The 23774-nt window shown below is 33.9% G+C and overlaps 1 protein-coding gene across 3 annotated transcripts in view; it reads right to left on the reverse strand.

Moving 5' to 3' along the window:
- Window positions 1–23774, reverse strand: part of LOC114342800 (uncharacterized) — a 245290-nt gene that overhangs the window by 113783 nt on the left and 107733 nt on the right. Inside the window, exon 2 of one of the 3 annotated variants that reach the window (XM_050652436.1) lies at window positions 20945–20990. The exons of the other annotated variants lie outside the window; for them this stretch is intronic. The gene's annotated coding sequence lies outside the window, so the exon portion shown is untranslated. The remainder of the gene's footprint in view (window positions 1–20944; window positions 20991–23774) is intronic. 3 annotated transcript variants of the gene reach the window in all.

The following is a 23774-nucleotide window of genomic DNA, read 5'->3' on the forward strand; positions in this document are numbered from 1 at the left end:
TAGTCTCGTACCGTAAACATAGACATAAACTAAGCAATTAAATGCAATTACATGAAACGCAAGGCATGTGTTGTGGTAAACAGGAAAGAAATTAATAATTTGCTCTGCTAAATACTTATCGTCTTATCACGTGTGATTTTTATTTACTCTAAAATATATTCGAGGTGTAACCAAACAATTATACAAAGTTAAATGTCTTAATATATTTCGAAACAAACTAATGTTAAGTACCGAATAGAACACACCTTAATAATAAACTATCATCATCATCATCATCATCCAGCCTCAAAAGTCCACTGCTGAACATAGGCCTCCTCCCCTCGTTTCCAACCCCATCTATCCTGCGCCGCCCTCATCCAGTTTTTATTTACCTTTCTTAAGTCGTCAGTCCATCTTGTAGGCGGTCGACCGAAGCTTCTCTTGTCTTCTCTTGGCCTCCATTCCAATAACCTCTTCGTCCATCGCCCATCTGTCATTCTGGCTACGTGTCCTGCCCATCTCCACTTCAACCTGGCTATCCTCTCGATGACGTCAGTCACCTTTGTTCTTCTCCTGATTTCTTCGTTTCTGATTTTGTCTCGCAGAGTTATTCCTAACATTGACCGCTCCATTCTTCTCTGCGTGACTCTTAGTTTGGTAGCCGAGGCTTTAGTTAAGGTAAGTGTTTCTGATCCGTACTTCAAGACTGGGAGGACGCACTGATCGAATACCTTTCTCTTTAGACATGTGGGTAACTCACTTTTAAAAGTTTCTCTCAGTTTTCCAAATGCTGCCCACCCAAGACCGATTCTTCTCTTCAGCTCATGAGTCTGGTTATCCCTGCCAATCGTAATTTTATGTCCCAGGTATTTATATCTATCTACGAGTTCTATTTCCTTCCCACCAATACTGATGTTCTGGTTGGGTACCAAATTTGTCATTATTTTTGTTTTTGAGATGTTTATATTTAAACCTACATTTTCTGTAGCTACAACGAGTTCCTGTACCATCTCTCTTGCCATACCTAGATCCTCAGCTACTATGACTATATCATCGGCGAAACGTAAGTTGTTTAGGTATTCTCCATCTATTTTTATTCCCTTTGTCATCCAATCCAAACTCTTGAAAGCATGTTCTAAGACCGTATTAAAAAGTTTAGGTGACATTGGGTCTCCTTGTCTAACCCCCCGTTCTATTTTTATGCGATTACTGTTGGTATGTAATTTGACAGTGGTTGTTGCCTGTAAGTATATTTTGTGTAATAATTTTGTATACCTATAATCTAGCCTGCATTCTTTAAGCGCCTGTAATATTTTTCTAAGTTCAACTGTGTCAAAGGCTTTATGAAAATCGATAAAAACTATCGAATAGTCGTTTTTATCGAATAGATAAAAATCGAATCGAATCTATCGTTTTTATCGAATAAACTATAGAGCAATAGTATATGGTGAGAGTACAAGGAATGGTTCGATGAGAAATCTAAAATAGAACTAGATGAACGAAACAAATTACCTACTATTCAAAAAAACGCAAGAAAAAACTCCGGAGTTAGAGAGAAAATACAACGAATAAAGGAAACGAGTCAAAAGAATCATAAGATCAAAGAAAAGAAAATACAATGAAAGTAAATTGAAATGCACAGAGGAAAGCTTTAAAAATAGGGAAATTATAAACTAAGGTGAGTTGCCTGTCACCTCTTATAACATAATGACCTAATTAATTAACCCACTTACCACGTGTGGGAGTCATATGCTGCCCTAAAGCCACATCCATAAGAAGTTTATCCATCCTTGGGATTTTAAGATGTTTATATTTATATGAGACTTTTTAATCTAAGGCAGGCCGCACATCAAAGAAACATGAAACGTAAATTACGTTTCATGGAAATAAACCACTGCTAAACAAATATATGTCCGGCCATTTATTAAACTCTCCGAAAATAAAAATGTGTCATGAGCATGAATCACACTCGTTTCATTGGTAGGCGGACTTTGAGATTTGTTTAGCAGTGTTTTCTTTTCATGAAACATGTTTTTCGTTTCATGTTTCATGTTTTTCGCTTCATGTTTCTTTGGTGTGCGGCTTGGCTAAGAGCTAGTGAACCCTCCGACTAACGGTCGTTCTGTAAGGCTAGAAATTTGTCTAGTGATAATTCATAGCACACCAAGGGTAAAAACCATGACCTGGCAGGCCTCAACGGTTCACGTGTATCTACCAGGTGAATCGAAAAGTGCAAATTTAGGGGGTAAAATAAACTTTCTCCTGTAAGGTTTAAATTTAAGTATGTGTTTGAGTAAGTCATTTAGAAGAAATGTGTACAATGACAGGCGATTCTGAAGAGCATAATACCTTGCCAGGCGAGGGGAAAGATTAGGGGTTTTTCCTAAAATTATTCTTTTTCCATCGAACATATTTTTTTAGGTTTTTTAAATCATTCCAAACAAAAAAGGTCTTTAGTGATTTTTCTCTTAAGTTAATAGTTTTTGTTATATAAGCGATTGAAATTTTTGAAAATTGCGAAATCGGCCATTTTTAACCCTAAATCGGACATTTATCTAAAAATTTCAATGTTGCCAAGGTACGTAAATATTCTTTAAATATTGATTGATGAAATCCCAAAGAGTTTTTTGCAATACGATATCGAAAAGCCCTTTGTTTTTTAATTGTTAATCAAGCGGGCGCGACACTGTAGTATAAGTGAGGACGTTTGAGTTGGCATAAATTCATTATCTCGAGAATGGGCAAATTTCAAGAGAAATCCTCAGACAGGTCGATTTTTATTTTTGAATTAGGACTTTTTGGCATATATATAATACTAGTGATGTCATCCATCTGGGCGTGATGACGTAATCGATGATTTTTTTTAAATAAGAGTAGGGGTTGTGTGATAGCTCATTTGAAAGGTTATTTAATTCTCTATTCAGTAATATAAACATTAACATAATTATTTATACAGGGTGTACAAAAAAAATTTTTCTTCTATTTGTCAAATTTAATCAAAGTTAATTTAATAAATTTTTTTGTACACCCTGTATAAATAATTATGTTAATGTTTATATTAGTGAATAGAGAATTAAATACCCTTTCAAATGAGCTATCACACAACCCCTACTCTCATTTAAAAAAATAATCGATTACGTCATCACGCTCAGATGGATGACGTCACTAGTATTATATATATATATATATATATATATATATATATATATATATATATATATATATATATATATATGCCAAAAAGTCCTAATTTAAAAATAAAATCGACCTGTCTGAGGATTTCTCTTGAAATTTGCCCATTCTCGAGATAATGAATTTATGCCAATTCAAACGTCCTCACTTATACTACAGTGTCGCGCCCGCTTGATTAGCAATTAAAAAACAAAGGGGTTTCCGATATCGTATTGCAAAAAACTCTTTGGGATTTCATCAATCAATCTTTAAAGAATATCTACCTACCTTGGCAACATTGAAATTTTTAGATAAATGTCCGATTTAGGGTTAAGAATGGCCGATTTCGCAATTTTCAATCGCTTATATAACAAAAAATATTAACTTAAGAGAAAAATCACTAAAGACCTTTTCTGTTTGGAATTATTCAAAAAACTTAAAAAAAATTTGTTCGATGCAAAAAAAATAATTTTAGGAAAAACCCCTAATCTTTCCCCTCGCCTGGCAAGGTCTTATGCTCTTCAAAATCGCCTGGCATTGTACACATTTCTTCTAAATGACTTACTCAAACACATACTTAAATTGAAACCTTACAGAAGAAAGTTTATTTTACCCCCTAAATTAGCACTTTTCGATTCACCTGGTAGATACACGTGCACCGCTGATGCCTGCCAGGTCATGGTTTTTAGCCTTGGTGTGCTATGAATTATCACTAGAAAAATTTCTAGCCTTACAGGACGATCGTTGGTCGGAGGGTTCACTAGCTCTTAGACTATTTAATCTATTTTTAAAAGGTTTCAACCTTTGTATTTTTGGGTGGCTCACCATGTTCTTGTAACACTGATGATGCTCTTGTTACAGAGCGAAAACGTTTTGTTTCTATGTTTGTAGCCCTATAGGGGCTTTTTAAACTAATATACCTTTTACCAGGACAAAATTGTTTTATTAACTTTTAATAAAACATACACAATTTTGTTACAAGGTTTTATTGTTAACTTACCGTGCATAAATATGGATTGTTATAAGGCGCACATTTTGGTAATCCTTTATTATTATTATTATCAATGTTACTTTTTTTTTAAATTATACACGAACCACTAGGCTTGAATTAGCTGTAGTCTTTAATAAATGTTCCTTGCATGTGCATGTCAATTTCACTTTAGCGATGTGTACAACCCTTAGAAAACAATAATCACTTACAGACTTACACCCTCTTTTTTAAAGCAAGCTATAAGCATAAAATAGTAGACATCTAATTCTTTTAATATCGTGCTTTTTCACATTTAGCACTACCACAAAACAAAATCCATTTCGCAACATTTCGTGACCTTTGAATGCGATTTTATTAACCTATAATTCCCAAGCCACCGCACCTTTTCCTAATATTCACAGATAGATTAGCTATCGATATCTTAGGGTGATCACCCCATTGCGCTAACTACAATGGCACAGTCATTCAATCTTTCGAAGAGGGTGAAAATTCTTATTTACCTCTAACTAAATGTCTCCCTTTATTACTTCCCTCATCCATCAATTCGTCTCAGATTTGCCAAGAGGTGTTGCCAGATTGGACATCCATGCGGAAATAATTGGATGGATTTAATACTGTCAACTTATTTACATAAACCACGGAAGTATTGATTACTCAATAGGGTTTCAAGTTAATCTGTGCGTAAATGTCAGTTTATACTATGACAGCCATCATTATCCTTAAGAAATACTTGTCTTACACTAATGCAATGCCAGACAATACAATTTGATACAATACAAATGTAAAATCAAATAAGATTTTCATAAAAGTTACAATAACCAGCATTTAGTCTTACTTGCAACTATATTATTGATACACTCGTAGTCTACCACAGTTGCAGATGAAACGTCAAAAAGAAATAATTTCAGACTACGGCCTAGAACTCCTAAATCAATGCAACATTACAAAAAACCAGTTGTGGAAAAATGCACTTTTTTGGTAAAATGTTAGTTGATTAATAAATACGAGTCTTTTTAACTTTTCTTTAGTTCAATTTTATTCAGAAAGAGTTAAACTAGCGTTTAGTTTTTAATTAGTGATAATAATTGGTAAAATCGCTGTTAAAATATATTTGATTTTATGAAAACTGTTACAACTAGCCCCCTGCTCCCCTATATTAAAATTGTAAGTAATCTAATTGGTCCCTTATATTTTCTTTTGCCTGGAAAGTCTACCTTTACTCCAAAGATATTATAAAAAACTGGATCGGTCAAATATCTAAGCTAGGAGAACGTTGTCCACTCTAAGAACTTACTGCATTCACTATGATTGCAGGTCAATCACGTAGAATAAAGCCTGTGATTAATCTATTGGTAATTTTGGTCACATTCATGACTAAACTAGTTTTACTTTATTATAAACCATAAATGAAAGTTGAATCTAATTAAAAAAATACGTAATAAAAAGAAGTAATAAATGAATTATGTAAACAACTAATCTAAATGAGAAATTAGTCACAATTTAACTAAAAAAAAAAAATGATTTTATTAACGTTTGAACAACATTTTTATTTAATTTAGTAATATTTTGTATTTTGACAACGACATCCCATTTGGGCGTCGAAACGTTGATAAAATCATTTTTTAGTTAAATTTTAGCTTTACTTCCCATTTAGAATAGTTGATTAAAAAAATGCCACAAGGAAATAGCTTCAGAATTATGTAAAACTATATTATATTCAACGGAAAAAATTATAGATATAGAAGTATAAAGTAATATTTTTGTGTTTTTGCTTTTTGCGCGGACATGTGTTTGTAATAGTAGTGTATTTCTTTGTACACTAGTTGGAGTACAACTTGTTACACCAGAGTAAACATGCTAACAATATTTATCTAGATCTGATTTTAACTCCGATACTTTACACTTTACCGGAACTACGCTACAAACAACAACTCTTTGGTAAATTTCGTTTCACGGTTAAATCTACATTTTTACCAGTAGAACCGACCGTTTCTAACACCACCTGTAATTATTATACGAAACCCTCATCTTTTTGAAACAAACAACATAAGCTGCGGGCTAACTGTTCTACTAAATTAAAATACTTAGTCTGGATAAAATTTCAATTAATTAATTAATTAATTTTAATTAAAATAATGGGCAGAATTATATTTCAACGATTAAAGTCTTTTAGGTCTTGGTATAACTAAATTTTGACTGATAACTAATACAGTGTCATAATTACTATATTCGTCATTTACCAAGCAAATTATAAGGAGCTCGAATTTTTTTGGTATTGCCGTATCGAATTTCCAGAATTTTTCTTCCTCTGCTACGAGATGAATTTTTTCTCAATTGTAAGGTGAAATTTTTGATATTGTGTCACATCTCACATCAATGTCACATCAATGACTATAAGCAATTTGGTTAATCGGTTTATTATCAGATAAGATAGTGTGGTATTAAACTCACATCAATGACTATAATCGATTTAGTTAATCGGTTTATTATCAAAAAATGTGCGACACCTATTGAAGAGGTCTACCCCATAGTTGGAATCGCTCCACCACGTATCAGAAGACAGGTCACGCCAGAGATAAAACGAAAGAAGGAGAAGACGGGTCAAAGACACTCCTTGTATGACCACCAGACTCAGCCAAGTAGACTAAGATATCGGAAAAGCTTTCTGAAAAAATCAAGGTCCATCATTTATGGCAAGCGTCAGCTGCCACAACACACTTTACTCCCTTAGAGGAAATGGCTGCTGGACACAAACTAGGGTTGCTAAACAGACTAAGAGCTGGCGTTTCACGTTGTGATAGTAACTTGACAAAATGGGGATACCAGAAGGACTATACATGCGATTGTGGCGCAGTTCAGAATAGTCACCATTTATTATCATGCACTTCCTCCAAAAGGAGGGGGACCCAAAAAATTACAGTGTGGAGACCAAGAGAAGTCAGAAGAAGTAGAGGTAGACCACCTACACAATGGACAGACGACGTCAAAAGGATTGCTAGGAATTGGTTGCAGAAAGCCCAAGATTGACAAAACTGGAAGAAATTAGGGGAGGCCTATGTTCAACTTTGGATGCAGAAGGCTGGATGACGAATGATGATAATGATGACTATCGTGCACAGAGATGAGAGAGACTTGCACAGAGGAAGACCAAATTTTAGCAAATGACAACGTCAACGCCATCTATGTAGCCAATCGTTTGAAGTACAGAATGTAAAGTTGTTGGTGTTCCGGAGAAGGACAGTAGGTAGGTAAGAAGATTTCCAACTTCTCTTATGGATACCTTTAAAGGGAAATCTTGTCCCACCTTTTACCATTTTCTTGATCATAGCAAAGTTCATCAGACATAATCCGTTTTCATTTGAGTCTGCATATAGGCTCTCTTTACCGATGGTGAGAGAAAAGCTTCTTTTACCTAATATTTTCGTGCTAATATTTTAACTTCATTTTTGGTCACTTGTCGTACTCTCAGTCAAGTGAACATGTCCTTTTCATCGTCCTTTTTCTCTTCGGTTGATACGTGAATCATTATAATGCTAAAATTAGCAAATGTTCAGCTAGTACATTATGCGGCAAAATAAACAGTAATGAAATGAACATTGAAACGTTTATGATTATTTATATATTTAGTATACAATAACCTTGCTATACAAAAACTATAGCCTTGCAAACATTATTCACGAAGACGTTCCCGATAAAACAGGTGTTAAAGATGCCTTCTGGCACAAACAAATCTCTGATTCTAGTCCACAATTCCGAAATGACAATCGGTGGATCTGTCTACCTCGTTCAGCATTCGCCATATGTACTTACGCATCAGGGGGCGTTAGGTCTTCTTCTTCATGTGCCGTGCTTGATTATCGAACGTTGGCTATCAAATTGGTTATAGCAATTTTGTTAACGGCAGCTCGGAAAAGGGATGCAGAGGATCTGTTATACCATTCTCTCAGGTTTTTAAGCCATGACGTTCTTCTTCGACCTGGCCCTCTTCTTCCGCCTACCTTGCCTTGTATTATTAAATGGAGTATATTATATCTATCTGGGTGTCGCATAACATGGCCAAAATATTCAAGTTTTCGATTTTTAACTGTTCTGACGACTTCCGTGACTTTTCTCATCCGGTGCAAAACAACTTGGTTAGGTCTGGTGATTGGCAATCTCTCAAAATGATCGAGCAGTATTCCAAGAGACTCCCTGACCGTGTGACACGTTGCCCCATTTCCGCGACTTTTTCCGTATGACCGAAAATAGTACTCCACGATAAAAATTTTTTCCTCAAACCTGAGGGCCATCCTGAAGCATCTAACATTAACAAGACATTTACATAAGTTATAACAACGTTCGGAAACCACTCAATACGTTTCGGCACATGACATAATATACAAATTTGAGGCATACGAATTTCAGTACTGTTAATTTTGCCGCATACCATAGATAGGTTTTATTTTCAGGATTCCTGAGCAAGTTCATCTCATCTCCAGTAAAGCAATGATGTCTGCAATTTTTGCGTTTCTTGTATGAGTAGAGCTGTAGCTCGAGATGACAAAGGCTTCTTACATTTCACGTGGAAATTTTCAAATATTATGTAGTTATACTTATTTCGTTTACGTGTTTAAACAGTCCTACTTCTTTCTTTGTAGCTTTTATAACATGGGTTTTTACAGAGCTAGATATGGTTGGTTGTCGGATCTCCAGTTGAGTTGCTCGTTTTCACAGGGGGCACCAGCGTGAAGGTGAGTAGATTTGAATAGAAGAGGCTAAGTAGAGTACACCGCTTTTAGAACTAACTCCATGTTTTCGCGTTCTACTCCTCTTCCTCACATTGTTAAAATTTTACTGCATAATTACGCACTTGTTGGTGTATTTTTTTTTTCAATATTTAAACCCTCCTTTCAGCAATCCAGTAATTATAATCCCATCCAGTCTTTTCTCAAATCTGTTCTCTTCTGCATATTATGTTTGGGGAGTCTCCCTTGCACCGGTTTTCACATCAAGTAACGGTTTTAATATTCCAGTAACAGGTTGTCCATTTGTTTTCTCCTTATAGCAATATATCGTTAGGTTGTAGGTAAACCCTCCAGATATATTTTACAAAATTTCAATTCGAACTTATGTCGCTTTCCTTTTATATACTGGCGAAAATACAAGTGACCGTGAAAGGGTATCATTGTTTCATCGATATAGACTTGCTTCTGAAACAATGCAGTGTGAAGAATTTAGAATTTCTATTCAACATGTCAACAAAACTTTGAATTTGACGAACTCGGTTATTGGAAGGACATTCTTTATATATTTTCCAAATGAAACATACGCAAAAGTAGCTTCGATCTATTTCTCGGCAAATATTTTGAGATTTCGTTTTTACACAGGGTGTTCAGAAACTCTACCGACAAACGAAGACAGGAGATTGCTCAGATAATTTAAGACAATTTAACCCAATTCGCTTAGTCCGAAATGCTTCCTAAGGGAGCTAGAGCTCTTTGAAGATGGCGTCATGTAATTAGTTTTTCATAAATACCTCCAAAACGCTTCAATTTAGAAAAACGAAAATTGGTACGCATATTTACTTTCCAGAGATGAATCGATTCCATCCATTGTGAATTTCTAATACCGGTCATAGCCGTCCGTTTTGGGTAGGGCAACGGTTATTTCATCACATAACCTTTTTGTCATTAACTTTTAAGCATTTTTGATACTGGATTATTAAATTGTGAGGTATTCTAGTACTAAAAGGTACTCTTGCTTTAAGTCGGTAGAACACAACGTTTTCTAGAAAAATTGATTTGAAAATTTTTCGTTTCTTGAATTTGAAAAAAAAATGAAAAAAAATTTCAAAAAAAAAGTTGTATTTTACCAATTTAAAGCAAGAGTAATTTTTAGTACTCGAATACCTCATAATTTAATAATCTAGTGCCAAAAATGTTAAAAAGTAAAGACAAAAAATTTATGCGATAAAATAACCGTTGACCACCCAAAACCGGCCTATGACCGGTACTAGAAATTCGCAATTAATGAAATCGATTCATCTCTTGAATATAAATAAATGTACCAGTTTTCGTCTTTCTAAATAGTTTTTGTATTTTTTTTATTCAAAAAACGAATTAGTATGTTCAAATCGATTTTTCTAGAAAACAGTGTATCCTATCAACTTTTCGAGTTGAGCAAGAGTACCTTTTAGTACTGGAATACCTCAAAATTTAATAATTCATTGTCAAAAATGCTTAAAAATGAAAGACTAAAAAGTTATGCGATAAAATAACCGTTGCCCTACCCAAAACGAACGACTATGACTGGTACTAGAAATTCGCAATGGACGGAATGGAATGGAGAAGATAAATACACGTGTCATATGAATTTTCGTTTTTCTAAATAGAAGCGTTCTGGAGGTATTTAAGAAAAACTAATTACACGACGCCATCTTCAAAGAGGAAGCTCTAGCTCCCTTAGGAAGCATTTTCGTACTAAGTGAATTGGGTTAAATTGTCTTAAAATAATTATCTGAAGAATCTCCTGTCTTCGTTTGTCGGTAGAATTTCTGGACACCCTGTATAATGAAATTTCAAGCCAATATTTTAGTGATAGTTTGAAATGCATGCAAATAACCCATGATAGAGATTGATGGAGGAAAAATTGGGAGGCCCATTTCCAAAGATGGATGTTCTTGACTTATTAGACATACAGTATGTCTCTGTAAGTTGGAACCATATGGAAAACTTTTTTATTATTAATTTTACGAAAAACAGTTATTCTTTAAGTATAGTAGTATAGAATGTTCTGCATGGTCTAAAACCTAAAATAAAATCATCTTATATCAAATTTTATCAAAGGTAATACCACGAGTCCCCTAAATTTTATCGATAAATTTTTTTGTTTTCACGAAAACTTCTTTATTTGGTAAAATTACGAAAACAAACCGAATGATAAAATCACGAGTCCGAAGGACGAGTGATTTTATCCATTTCGGTTTGTTTGAGTGATTTTACCCTAAATAAAGAAGTTTAAGTATGAAAACGAAAAAATTTATCAAGCAAAATTTAGAGGACGAGTGGTATTTGAAAAGATTATTTTGTGAACCAATATGTATTATTAGTAAATACGGGCATCTGTGAAATATTTTTAAGACAACTAGGATCAATGTCTTAAGTAGGTTATAGATAAATTATTTTATGATTTAAAAATGAACCAATTTATTTATTATATTGTTAATACATAAAAAACTGTTTAAATCGAAAATGAACAATTATTAAAAACACAATTTTTATAACTAATATGAGATTTTCCAATGTCGTTCGTAACGTATTATGTGAAATTTAGGGTACCTTAAGTTTTATCAGGGAAGAGACTGTTTTATCAAGGAAGAGGCTGTTTTATCACTATTACACTCAATGATTGGCTAGAACGACGCGTGGTGATTGGCTGAAAAAGCAAAAACGTCAGAATTTGACAGGTGAAAAAAATAATCAATGTTATACGAGGTATGTCAAAAAATATGAATTTCGCTCAAGAGTACTTAAATATAATACCGTTATTTTTCACAATATAGAAATATGTGATTATGAAAAGTTGTTTAGAACTAAAAAATATGTTCCAATATGTAATTATACCCTTCTTATTGAAATACCCTGAACTATAAAGGTACTTTACTCTTGATCGAAATTCATCTTTTTTGACATACCTTGTATAAAATTGATTAAATTTGATATAACATGGTTATATTTTAGGTTTTAGACCATGCAGAACTTTTTATGGAGAATAACTTCTTTACGTAAAATAAATAATAAAAAACTTTTCCATATGGTTCCAACTTACAGGGACATACTGTATAATTAAAAAATTCCATAACTCAGAATAGTAGATTGTAGCACTTGGTATTTTATTATTTATATAATAATCTTTCCGCTTTATTCATTTTTTTTTTGTTGGTTAGCTGACGTACTCTTTTACAAAACATAATATTATATGCTCTCGATATGGCGTTTTGTAAGAAATCTGTCTATGCGCCCTCTATAATCAAGAAATTCTTGGAAAATTTCTTAAAATTTATCCCTATAATCATACTTAAAATGTCGCTATCAGTTTCTTCATATCACGCGTAAACACGCACAGACACCAAGTGTAATACATCAAATTGTCCAAACGGAGGAACATAATACATAATAGACCTACGCTTTATTAGATTTTCAAACGCTACCTGATAATATTAACGTGACAGGTCAACCACAGTTTATGCCAACCTTGATCTCATTCTTTTGTGCGTGCTCTAGAATGTGACGCAGCACAGCAGGGCGACAGAAACTAATTGAATCTTGGCTGCTGTCCATCTCGAAAAACTAATTTCCATCGACTAGTGACCTACCCCAGTGGGCAATTTATAGATTGCAAGTGGTTTTTCCTGCGGCATGCTTTTGACGACGTTGCCAATATTTAGGACTGTTTTCGAAATCAATGATTGATTAAAGAGCACTTTCTGGAAATACGCAAAATATAAATATATTAACAGTCACAATGTTTTCATTTATGACATGACCTAAATAAAACTACGAATTATTGTGACATACATATTGTAAAAAACTAAAATCTAAGCCTTTTGCAAGAATTACGAGTAATTAGAATATTCCAAAAAAAGTGTAAAATACGCTTTAAATTTTTAAGTTGTGCTACTAAGAACTTTACAATTATTTTTACCCTACGACGGCCGATATGCAATTAAGAGATGAACAGTGGGTCTCAAACAGTGGGGCGTTAATATTATTTAATTATTCCGATCGTTTGAAAAGTAATAGTACATTGTTTACCGGGTAGGAAAAGCTTAACATTCCTGGACGACTGTGAAGATTGCTAAGTCGAGGCGCAAGCCGAGACTTAGCAACACAGAGTCCAGGAATGTGGCTTTTCCTACGAGGTAAACATACTATTTTTCCGCAAATCGTTTAAAATTCGACAGATATTGATTGATTTAAAAAAACGAGATAATTTTATTCCCAAATAAATGGTGCTTTGAAATTCCTAATAAAATTACTTGGGTTACTATGGAAACGTATTGAGGTTGAATTGTCAAACTTGACGCTTATAAATTTAATTGCTGGTGTTCTCGAAAGTAAAATGATAAGTGATGATGAAATTTCCATTCCTGGGACTCCTCCAGAGCTGGTTGAGGCAGTGAATACTGCTTCATTAGAATTATTGCCAAAGAAATCAAGAGAAAAGTACGAAAATGCATACAGACGTTTTATGGATTATCGCATGAGTAAAAATATGTATTATCATTTATGTAGAACACTAACAACTGTACGGAAATATCATTTCCTTACAGTAAGGAAATGACATTTCCTTACAGTAAGGAAGTCCTGACTTTTTCTTCAAGAAATTTTGACAGGAATGTCAAAATTTCCTGGCGATTTGCGGAAAAAATATTTAATTTCCTGTATTTTATGTTTAGTAGGAATATTGGATTTTTCTCTATCAGAGGCAAATAAAATAAATATAATATGTATATACAGGGCGTGTTAAAAGAAGTGGGACGGAATATTTCGAATATTCGAAATTATTTTTGTCGACATCAAAAGTTCATTAAGGTCTCTATTTTGCGTAGAATGAAAATTATACGAATGGTTTTGCATGCAGTAAAATTGGAAAATACTTGATATGTATGTCCAAATATGAATAAAATACATTCAGGACTTTACTTTCTACAGACACTGTAATAATCAAAACAAAAGGACACTTCCGAGTTTTCAACAAAACAAAAGGTTTAAACAAGTGTAGTGATTGCAAAAACGGTTCGCATGTTTTAAATTAGATTTTTGCTAATTATGTATTTTGCTAAAATATGAAAGAACACCAATACAATTCACAACCATCATTATAAACAAAATGTAAAATATGACAAGTTTGAATTTGATCGACTTTGTGGATAAAAGTTGATTAATAGCAAGCTGAAAATTTATTAATAGCTTAAGGGTGTCTAGTAGGACAAACTTTGATATATGGGAACACTGGAACAGGGAAAGTTTTAATTGTGGAACAGGTTAAAAATTTGGAACGGTCAGACCACGAAAACGTCACATGTATTTTGTCCGACAGAACTTCCAATTGATTTGTTACCCTTTCATTAAACTCTCATGCAAAAATCAGACTGATTTTTTGCATGAGAGTTTAATGAAAGGGTAACAAATAAATTGGAAGTTCTGTCGGGCAAAATACATGTGACGTTTTCGTGGTCTGACCGTTCCAAATTTTTAACCTGTTCCACAATTAAAACTTCCCCTGTTCCAGTGTCCCTATATATCAAAGTTTGTCCGACTAGACACCCTTAAGCTATTAACAAATTTTCAGCTTGCTATTAATCAACTTTTTTTTCATACGCGGTATCCAGACCTAAATTATTATTCTCTGACATACGAGCTGATTTAGAATCTATGGTAGTATGGTATAAGCGTAGTTTTAGAACTATTGACGAAAAACGTAAAAAAAACTACTAATTTACCGACTTCTCTCCCATCTCCCCCCAAACCGGACGCTCAAAATGATGTAACTTTTTACTGAACAATATGGTGGACCATATAGAACAATAATTTGGTGTTGGAGGAAAACTTTTACTTTGGATGTCTGGGTTAGGCGTTTTTTTGGACCAATTACACTATACTACCTCCGTAACTTTGGAACCGTTCATTTTAGAAGAATTATGCATAGGACCTTTTTTATTTCAAATTTAATGTAGAACATTTTTGTATAGAAGATGGTTCATGCTAAACCGCATAGTTTTAGAAATATTGACGAAAAACGTAAAAACTCCGAATTTACCGATTTTTCCCCCCTCTCCCCCCAAACCCGACGCTCAAAGTCAAAATGGTGTGACTTTTTCCTGAACATTCTGTGGACCATATAGAACAATTTGGTGTTGGAGGATAACTTTCATTTTGGATGTCTGGGTTATGCCATTATTTGGACCAATTTTATCATACTTTATTTTATCATGAAGTTTACTTGTGAGTAGATTCTTGTGGAACTTATGAGTCAATAATAGTTTGGAGACGGTTAACTGCAAACAATTAGTTAACCAACTGGACAAGTAGAACAAAATAGCTTTGTCATGGGGACCAGGGCATTAAGGAATTAATTGATAATAATTAGACTGCTGATAGTCTTGCTGAAAAATAAGCTGGTACCCCTTTCACACTAAAACCAGTCTGTAGTATCCCAAAAAGCCCCAACGTGAAATATGTCCAAAAATAGCAAAAGAAGCTTGTGCTGCCTACTGTGAAAATATTCCAGGCCAAGAGAAAGCAAAAATTTTATTACAATTTTTTGCCCGCTAGGCAAAAATAGCATGACAGTTTCAGAAAACTGAACTCACAGTAATCACAGCTCACATTACAACTGCTTCTTATTGCTCACGCAGATATTATCTCTGTAAGGTGGGCAAAGTAGACAGAGCAAAATGCATAGTGAACGGCTGAGCTGAAACATAGGTATTGTATGCATCTACTGGGTAATATTTTTGCCAACGCCATAAATAAATGCCTGAAGCAGGTGTTGTTGCAATGGTTCATCTTTCGCAATAATTAAGCCAACTGTTCCTCGTGTGTTGGTCAAATGAGCACTAACACTACGTTTTGTTCTTCTAACTATCCGAAAGAGTAATAATGTTACTAAAGAGTAGTAATGTTGTAATGGATGACTTCAATTCCAAAGTAGGCAAAAGGAAAAGGGAAATGCGAAGATTGGATTGAAGAACATGGATTTGGCGAGCGCATTGAAAGAGGAGAAAGGTTGGTGGAATTTGCAAAAAAAAATAATAATAAACACGTTATACAAGCTTCCACCAAGAAAATTATATACCTGGAAATCGCGTCAAGATACAGAGAAAAAAATCGGAAGAATCGAAAGAAGATACAGAAATTCACGTAGACTTATCCAGGTGTTGACGTAGCTTTTGAACAAAACCCAGCTATTTCTGATGATAACAAAAGATATAGATGATAACAAAAAAGTCAGGATGCAAACATCTAATCTTCTTCTTCTTTAAGTACCGTGCCCAAATTTTTAGGCGTGGGTAGCTTCCATAACAATTTGCCGATATCGTTCTCGATCTTGTGCGGCATGTAACAATTGATCTGCTGATAAGCCAGTCCATTGACGAAGGTTTCGGAGCCATGAATACTTCTTTTGACCAATTCCTCTTTTTCCGTCGATCTTTCCATTGAGTATTAACTGCAGCATCCTGTATCTGCTACCTCTCATTATATGCCCCAGATATTCAAGTTTTCTCTTTTTTATCATCTTCATTAAGTCACCTTCGCCTTGACCTACTCTGTTTAAGACTTCTCTGTTAGAAATGCGTTGAACCCAAGATATTCTGAGCATTCTACGATATGACCACATCTCAAAGGCTTCTAATTTGTTCATCATGTTAACCTTCATGATCCAGGTTTCACATCCATATAGTAATACAGGATACACATAACATTTTAGGAACTTGATTCTTAGTTGTAAGTTCAGCTGAGAGTTGCTCAGAATAGATCTAAGTTTCATAAATGCTCCTCTTGCAATTTCTATACGAGTTTTAATTTCTTCATCCGGATTTAGTGTCTCGTTTATCCAACATCCTAGGTATTTGAAATGGTTAACTTTTGTTATTGATTCATCACTGACAATTAGTTGCATAGGGCCGACGTCTTGTTTACTAACCACAAGTAACTTTGTCTTTGTTGCATTTATGTTAAGTCCGTTATTGGAGCATTCTCTAGTGACTCGATCTATAAGAAATTGAAGATATTCGATGTTTTCAGCCATGATCGCGGTGTCGTCTGCATATCTGATGTTGTTAATAATTTCACCCCCGATTCGAAATCCACATTGTCCTTCCAAGGCTTCATTAAAAATTATTTTTGAGTATATGTTAAACAAAGTTGGGGATAACACACAACCCTGTCTGACACCTCTTTGAATGCAAATTTTGTCTGTTTCTTTGCCTTCTACCAGAATAGAAGCTTGTTGATTCCAATATAGATGTTGTAAAAGTCTCAGATCTTTATCATCTATTCCAATCATTTCTAGATATTGAAACAACCTATCATGTTGAACTCTATCAAACGCCTTCTCAAAATCTATAAAGCAGACGTAAATTGGTTTCTGTACTTCCCATGATCGTTGAAGTAATGTTAACATTGAGAACAAAGCTTCCCTTGTTCCCAATCCTTCTCTGAAACCGAATTGTTTGTTTCCCATTGTCTCTTCACATTTCTGCTTGATTCTATTAAGAATTATCTTAAGAAGTAGCTTGAGGGAGTGGCTCATGAGACTAATTAGTCTAAAGTCTTTACATGATGATGTATTAGGTTTTTTTGGGAGTGGAATAAATGTAGACTCTAACCATATCTGTGGCATCATTCCAGTCTCGTATATATGGTTATAAATGTTTGTTAGTTGTGAGACATTGTCGTCATCCAGAAGTTTGAGCCAGTCTGATGGTATTTGGTCAGGGCCTGGAGATTTCCCATTTTTGCTCTGTTTGATGGCTTTCTCTACTTCCGCTTTTAAAATGCTAGGACCAGTATTCGTATACTTTGTGGTGTTAAGTGGTGGCCTCATATCCAGGAAGAGCTCTTTTATATAGTCAGTCCATTCTACCTTTTTTTCATCCAAGTCGAGAATTATTTTACCTTTGGAGTTTCTCATAAAGTGAGTAGTTCTTTTTCTCTGAGTGTAGGTAATTTCTTTAAGCTTTTTATGTATATTAAACTCGTCATGTTTTCTTTGTAGTTCTTCCATTTCACGACATCTTTGTTCCATCCAGTCCTCTTTTGCTCGCTTAACCTCGTATCTTATTTGTCGATATATCTCTCTATACCGAATCTCGTCTTTGTTTTTCCAATTTCTTCTTTGTTGAATAAGGTCTAGTATTTTATCGGTCATCCAATCATTTTTCTTTATTGAGTCTTTTTCTGGTTTCAAAACTTCGTTTGCTATGGTGACCATGGCGGAATTCATGATATCTAGCTTTTGACCGATATTTTCTTGTTCAGATCTTTCTAACTGCTTTTTAATCTCACGATTTATCTTATTTCCGAACTCATCTGCTATTACGGCAGACATCTAATGGAAGAGCTAACATCTAATGGAAGAGCTTAAAAGACACTCGACAAATAAGTGAAGATGAAATCAATAAAAAATGCCTTAAAAAGAGAAAAAACTGGATGACCGCTGAAAAACCTTATGAAAGTTAATGGAGAACAGAAGGATAACTAAAGCTGTAACCAAAACAAAATAAAGCAAGATACACAGAGAAATACAAAAGAAAATAAGGGAAGAAAAGGAAAATTTGTTGAATGAGAAAAGCTGTGAAATAGAAAATCTACAAGAAGTACACGGCTCCTTTAACATACGTACGAAGATTAGGGAAACCATCGGAAGCTAACTGACAGTAATGGACAGATAGCAGCAGACAACGAAACAAAAATATGTATTGGTAAAAGGCATCCATCAAGATGAAAGACTCGGTCCAACAATATCAGAAGAATCAGACAGCGGACTAAAAATAATAAATGAAGAGGTACAAGTTAGGGATTTATCAAACTAGATCAGTTTCTGCTTCATCATTCATTATCAATAAAATGATTATACCAGGTTTGTATTTCGTATGGAGTGAAAAAATAAAAAATGATATTTACAGCCAAACCCATAAATTACCACATAGTCTTTGATTCCTCACTATTCATTTAAGATACGCTTTCTCAATAATTGCTACTGCTTCCAAATATAGATAATTGGTATCGCTTATCTAATAGTATCTTTTACGTGGTTAATATAACAGCTACTATATTTAATTTAACCATTATGTGGTTGTGGTAAGCAATTCCATATATTTATTTATAGAAGGGTGATTTAATTGGATTACTAACACAATTAACCAATAATTTTGTTCCAAACAAAGCAGTATTCATTTCACAACCTCTTTTAATTGATCTTTACTCACTTTAATTATATTTGCTCTTAATTAAGTCACTAGACTATCACTACGCCATTACTACCAAATAGGATTAATATTGTTCTGAAACTTTTTGTATCACATATCCTTTACATACAATCCATAAATATTTATGGCTTAAAATAATAAATATTTATGCTTGAAAAAAGTAGATCTGTTAAGGTTCATTGCTATCAGTGTTAGGAAAGTTAACAAAAACTGCCAAAAACGTTCAATCAAGTGACTTTTAACATCCCAAACATCAAGTCCATGAATGCTGCAACATTCAGTCCTGAATTAGTATCAAAGGATTTGTTGTTATTCTTGATCATTTGCGTAAATATTGTTCTGACAATTGCTTGACAATACAGGAGAACGGGAGGTTGAAGTACGAATACTGGCGGGGAATAAATCTTTCTTTGCCGTTCAACATCTAATAAGGTCAAAGCTTCTTTCAAGACATTCCAAAATCCAAATGTACAAAGCCATAAAGACCGGCGCCCACTTATACGGAACAGCCCGCTACGGAAAGGACCGCAACGATCGGCATTTTAATATTTTCGTGCATTCGAATGACTCAGCGCGATGTGCTCAGAGACATGTTAAAAGGGGTGATACACACGCGAGTAAGTACGCGAACTTATGGCTCGACGACCTTTTTCGCGCGTGTATCACAGCTACTTTAAGTCCGCCGTCGATCCAACAAGTTTGAAATCTTACTCGTAACCCGTACGTGTATCACTGCCACGAGCCGCGAGCCTCGAGCCATCATGTAATTGCGTTTAAAGTTACACTTATATTTTCACTAATTAAGCAAATTGCCTAGAAATAATTCAATCGTTTATTGTTGAAAGGAGACAAGTTACATTTTATAAGTTTTGAGAAAACCGTAAAACACTATTTTAAGCTATGTTACCCACACTTTTCGATTTCGTCTTTTTTATTAGTATTAAAAATATATAATACGATAGGATACGATACGAAGTATATAATACGATAAAATTCCTAAATAGCACAAACCACCGACGGCGACCGCGTACTTTAAGTATGCCGTGTATCACCGACGGCGAGCCGAGCAAGTCCGCGATCTTTAAACCCGCGTACTTAAAGTTTGCGTGTGTATCACGCGCTTAACAGTAGACCAGGCTAGGGATATGCCACTCAGTGTATCGGGCTGTAACGCCAATATCAAGTACAGTGGTCTAGTTATATTTGTCTGTCGTATGAGTGTGAGCGTATCTACCAAGCGGTGGGAGTATGGAACGACACAGACACAGCGGCAGCGGCCATCATATGCTAGAGGGAGAAAGCTAAACGCCGGTAGAGAGAGATAGATAGACCACCGACCTGAACTGCTCCGCGTTACGCTATTTTTCGGACCTAGCCTAATCTATAGGTTATTTTATCTATTGATGTGCTACGATTTCGCAATGAGCCATTTGAATACACGAAAATATTAAAATGCCGATGGTTGCGGTATTTTATAATTTTTTTATTTACTTGTTATGTTAAAAATATATATTTCTAACAATTTTAAAGCTAAATGGTTCTCACCAAAGCCATAAATTCCACAAAAAAATTTAAAAAAATTTAAAAAATAAAAAAAATACCTACGCATTACTACAATCTTCCTCTAGGCACTTACGAGTGGAAAGTTATGTTGAAAAATTGTTCATCAAGTTATCACGGAAAAGGATAAAATGTTAGATTTTTTCTAACGGCGCGACTGCTACCGGGTTAATAGTTGATAGAAAATGTTCAATAAGCTAATTGGCTAAAGTTTAACCCTTTTTATAAGAGAGGCTTCCAGAAAGAAATAGGACCGTAATTTTACTTACCTTTAAGGTAATGTTCTAGTGTATTTAGAATTTGCATACTGCTTACCTGAAACAAAAATATAACTTTATTTAAGGGTCAATGGACAGGATAAAAAATATTTTACATCATACTAATACCGGGTGTCCACTTATATTTTTCCCCATTTTAACTGCCTATAACTTCTAAACGATTCAAGATAGAAATATGCGGTTTTCGCTGAAATGTTTTATTTTAGTAAAAGTTTTGTTTGAATGGATTGAATTTTTTATATCGCTTTTAAATAAAAATGGCGGAATTTTGAAAAAAAAACGTTGACTTTTTTATTGAAACACCCAGTATATATTTTTTTGTAAATTGAAAGAACGGTCATTTACCTAACCAGCGATATAAATTTTTTTAAAATCGGTTGTCAAATGACCGAGCAATTAATTTTTAAAATGAGAGATGCAACGTGGAAATCACATAACATAATATCAATTTGCTTAGATATGTTATTTAGTTATTACTCCTGTCGCCAGTGGGGGTACAACGGCGTCCTTAATTCAGATGGACTTATCCAAGTTTTCTTTATGTATTTTGACCCGTAGAACACGAATTTTTTTGGTAACAGTCGATCCGGATGTCGATAATATTGTTATAAACAAAGAACTTGAGGAATCACATAACAGCGATTTTTCGCAAAACAAAACATGTATTGTCCACGGGAAACACTATGTGTTTATAGCTTTGTTTAACAATAAAAAAATAATTTTGAAATAATATTTTTTGGGCCATTCTAAGCAAAAAATGTTTTTACAAGTTTTTTCGTAGAATGCATAGTTTTCGACATAAACTCGGTTGAACTTTCAAAACATCGAAAAATTGCAATTTTTGAACCCGAATAACTTTTGATTGAAAAACAAAATACCAATTCTGCTTACCGCATTTGAAAGTTCAAGTCAAATTCTATCGGTTTTGATTACTTTCATTGCTAAAAATTAATTTTTTATTGTTAAACAAAGCTATAAACACATAGTGATTGAATGATGTTTTCAATGCATTTCTCATTTGAAATCGAACGAGTAGGCGCGCATACAGACAATTTTTACGTAGATTATGTACATTAAAACGCATGCATTTGGCACGGTAAACACTATGTGTTTATGGCTTTGTTTAACAAATAAAAACTTAATTTTTAGCAATGCCAATAATCAAAACCGATAGAATTATACCTGAACTTTCAAATGCAGTAAGCAGAATTGCTATTTTATTTTTTAATCAAAAGTTATTCTGGTTTAAAAATTGCACTTTTTCAATTTTTTGAAAGTTCAACCGCGTTTATCTCGAAAATTATGCATCCTAAGAATTTAGGATGACCATTTTTTGCTAAGAATCACCCAAAAAATACAAAAAAATGTTTTGTTTTGCGAAAAATCACTGTTATGTAATTCCTCAAGATCTTTGTTTATAACAATATTATCGAGATCCCGATCAACTGTTACCCAAAAAATTCGTGTTCTACGGGTCAAAATACATAAAAAAAATTTGGGTAAGTCCATCTGAATTTAGGAGGCCGTTGTACCCCCTGGCGACAGGACTGTATGTGATATACACGTTGCACCTCTCATTTTAAAAATTAATTACTCAGCCATTTGACAACCGATTTTAAAAAACTTTATATCGCTGGATAGGTGAATGACCGTTCTTTCAAATTACAAAAAATATACTGGGTGTCCCATTAAAACAAATCAACAAAGTTTTTTTCAAAAATTCGCCATTTTTTCGTAATTTAGAGTGATATAAAAAACCTAATCCATTCAGACAAAACTTTTACTAAAATAAAACATTTCAGCGAAAACCGCATATTTCTATCTTGAGCCGTTTAGAAGTTATAGGCAGTTAAAATGGGGGAAAATATAAGTGGGCACCCGGTATAAAGACAATATGAAGTAAAATTAGAGTAAAACATACAAGAAAATATCTATGGCTTGATGCTAAAAAGGCCAATGTCAATTTTTTGCGGTTTTGTTTTGTCAACACTGAATTCAAAAAAAAGCTGTCCAAAAAAAGCAAAAAATTGACATTGGCCCTTTTAGAACCTGCCACCTGCCACATATATTTTGTATTATTTACAACAATAGTATTAAATTATTCTCGCGTTGTTGTGCACAAATCCAGTCATTTGATACTTTAAATAATTTAGATTATTTTATTCATAGGAGATTCTGACCAATAGAAAGCTACAGACATGCAAATTAAGGTGATAATTTTTGATAATCTCCCGTCGTTAAGCATATTAATTCAGATGCCCTTCGTTGCTACGAAAAAATACATTCAGTGACATTAATGACAAATGTTTTAAAAATTATAAAAGTGATGACTTTCAACCGTCAAATACATATTTATAACAACTGTGTGTTTAATTTCACTAATTGGTACTTACATATATAAATTACAATAAAATTTTGGTTTTGAACAGTTTTATTCATGAAATAATCGCAACAAATTGCACTCGAACTCTAAAATTAATATAGAATTTTAGAGCTCTTGTGCAATTACTACTGATAATTTAATAATTTGATATTTGTTTTATAAAAGCCAATACATAATATTTTACTCTAAATTTATTTTACTCTATTTTTTCTATGGATGCTATACAATGTACAACTTCTCTCACTAGTTACATACATTCAAAACGAACAATTTCTCACGCAGTGAGAAAAGTCGGCCATTGCAGTAAGAAATATTTTTTCTCGCGGGTTCTCCTACGGTTTTCCACATGATCGCCGTTTCCATGGTAACATGCACAATACAAACACAATTAATGTTGTCAAACAAAATGAGTTGAAGCAAAAACTTACCAGAAATTAC

Source organism: Diabrotica virgifera, chromosome 5, assembly GCF_917563875.1.
Source record: "Diabrotica virgifera virgifera chromosome 5, PGI_DIABVI_V3a".
Lineage (NCBI taxonomy): Eukaryota > Metazoa > Arthropoda > Insecta > Coleoptera > Chrysomelidae > Diabrotica > Diabrotica virgifera.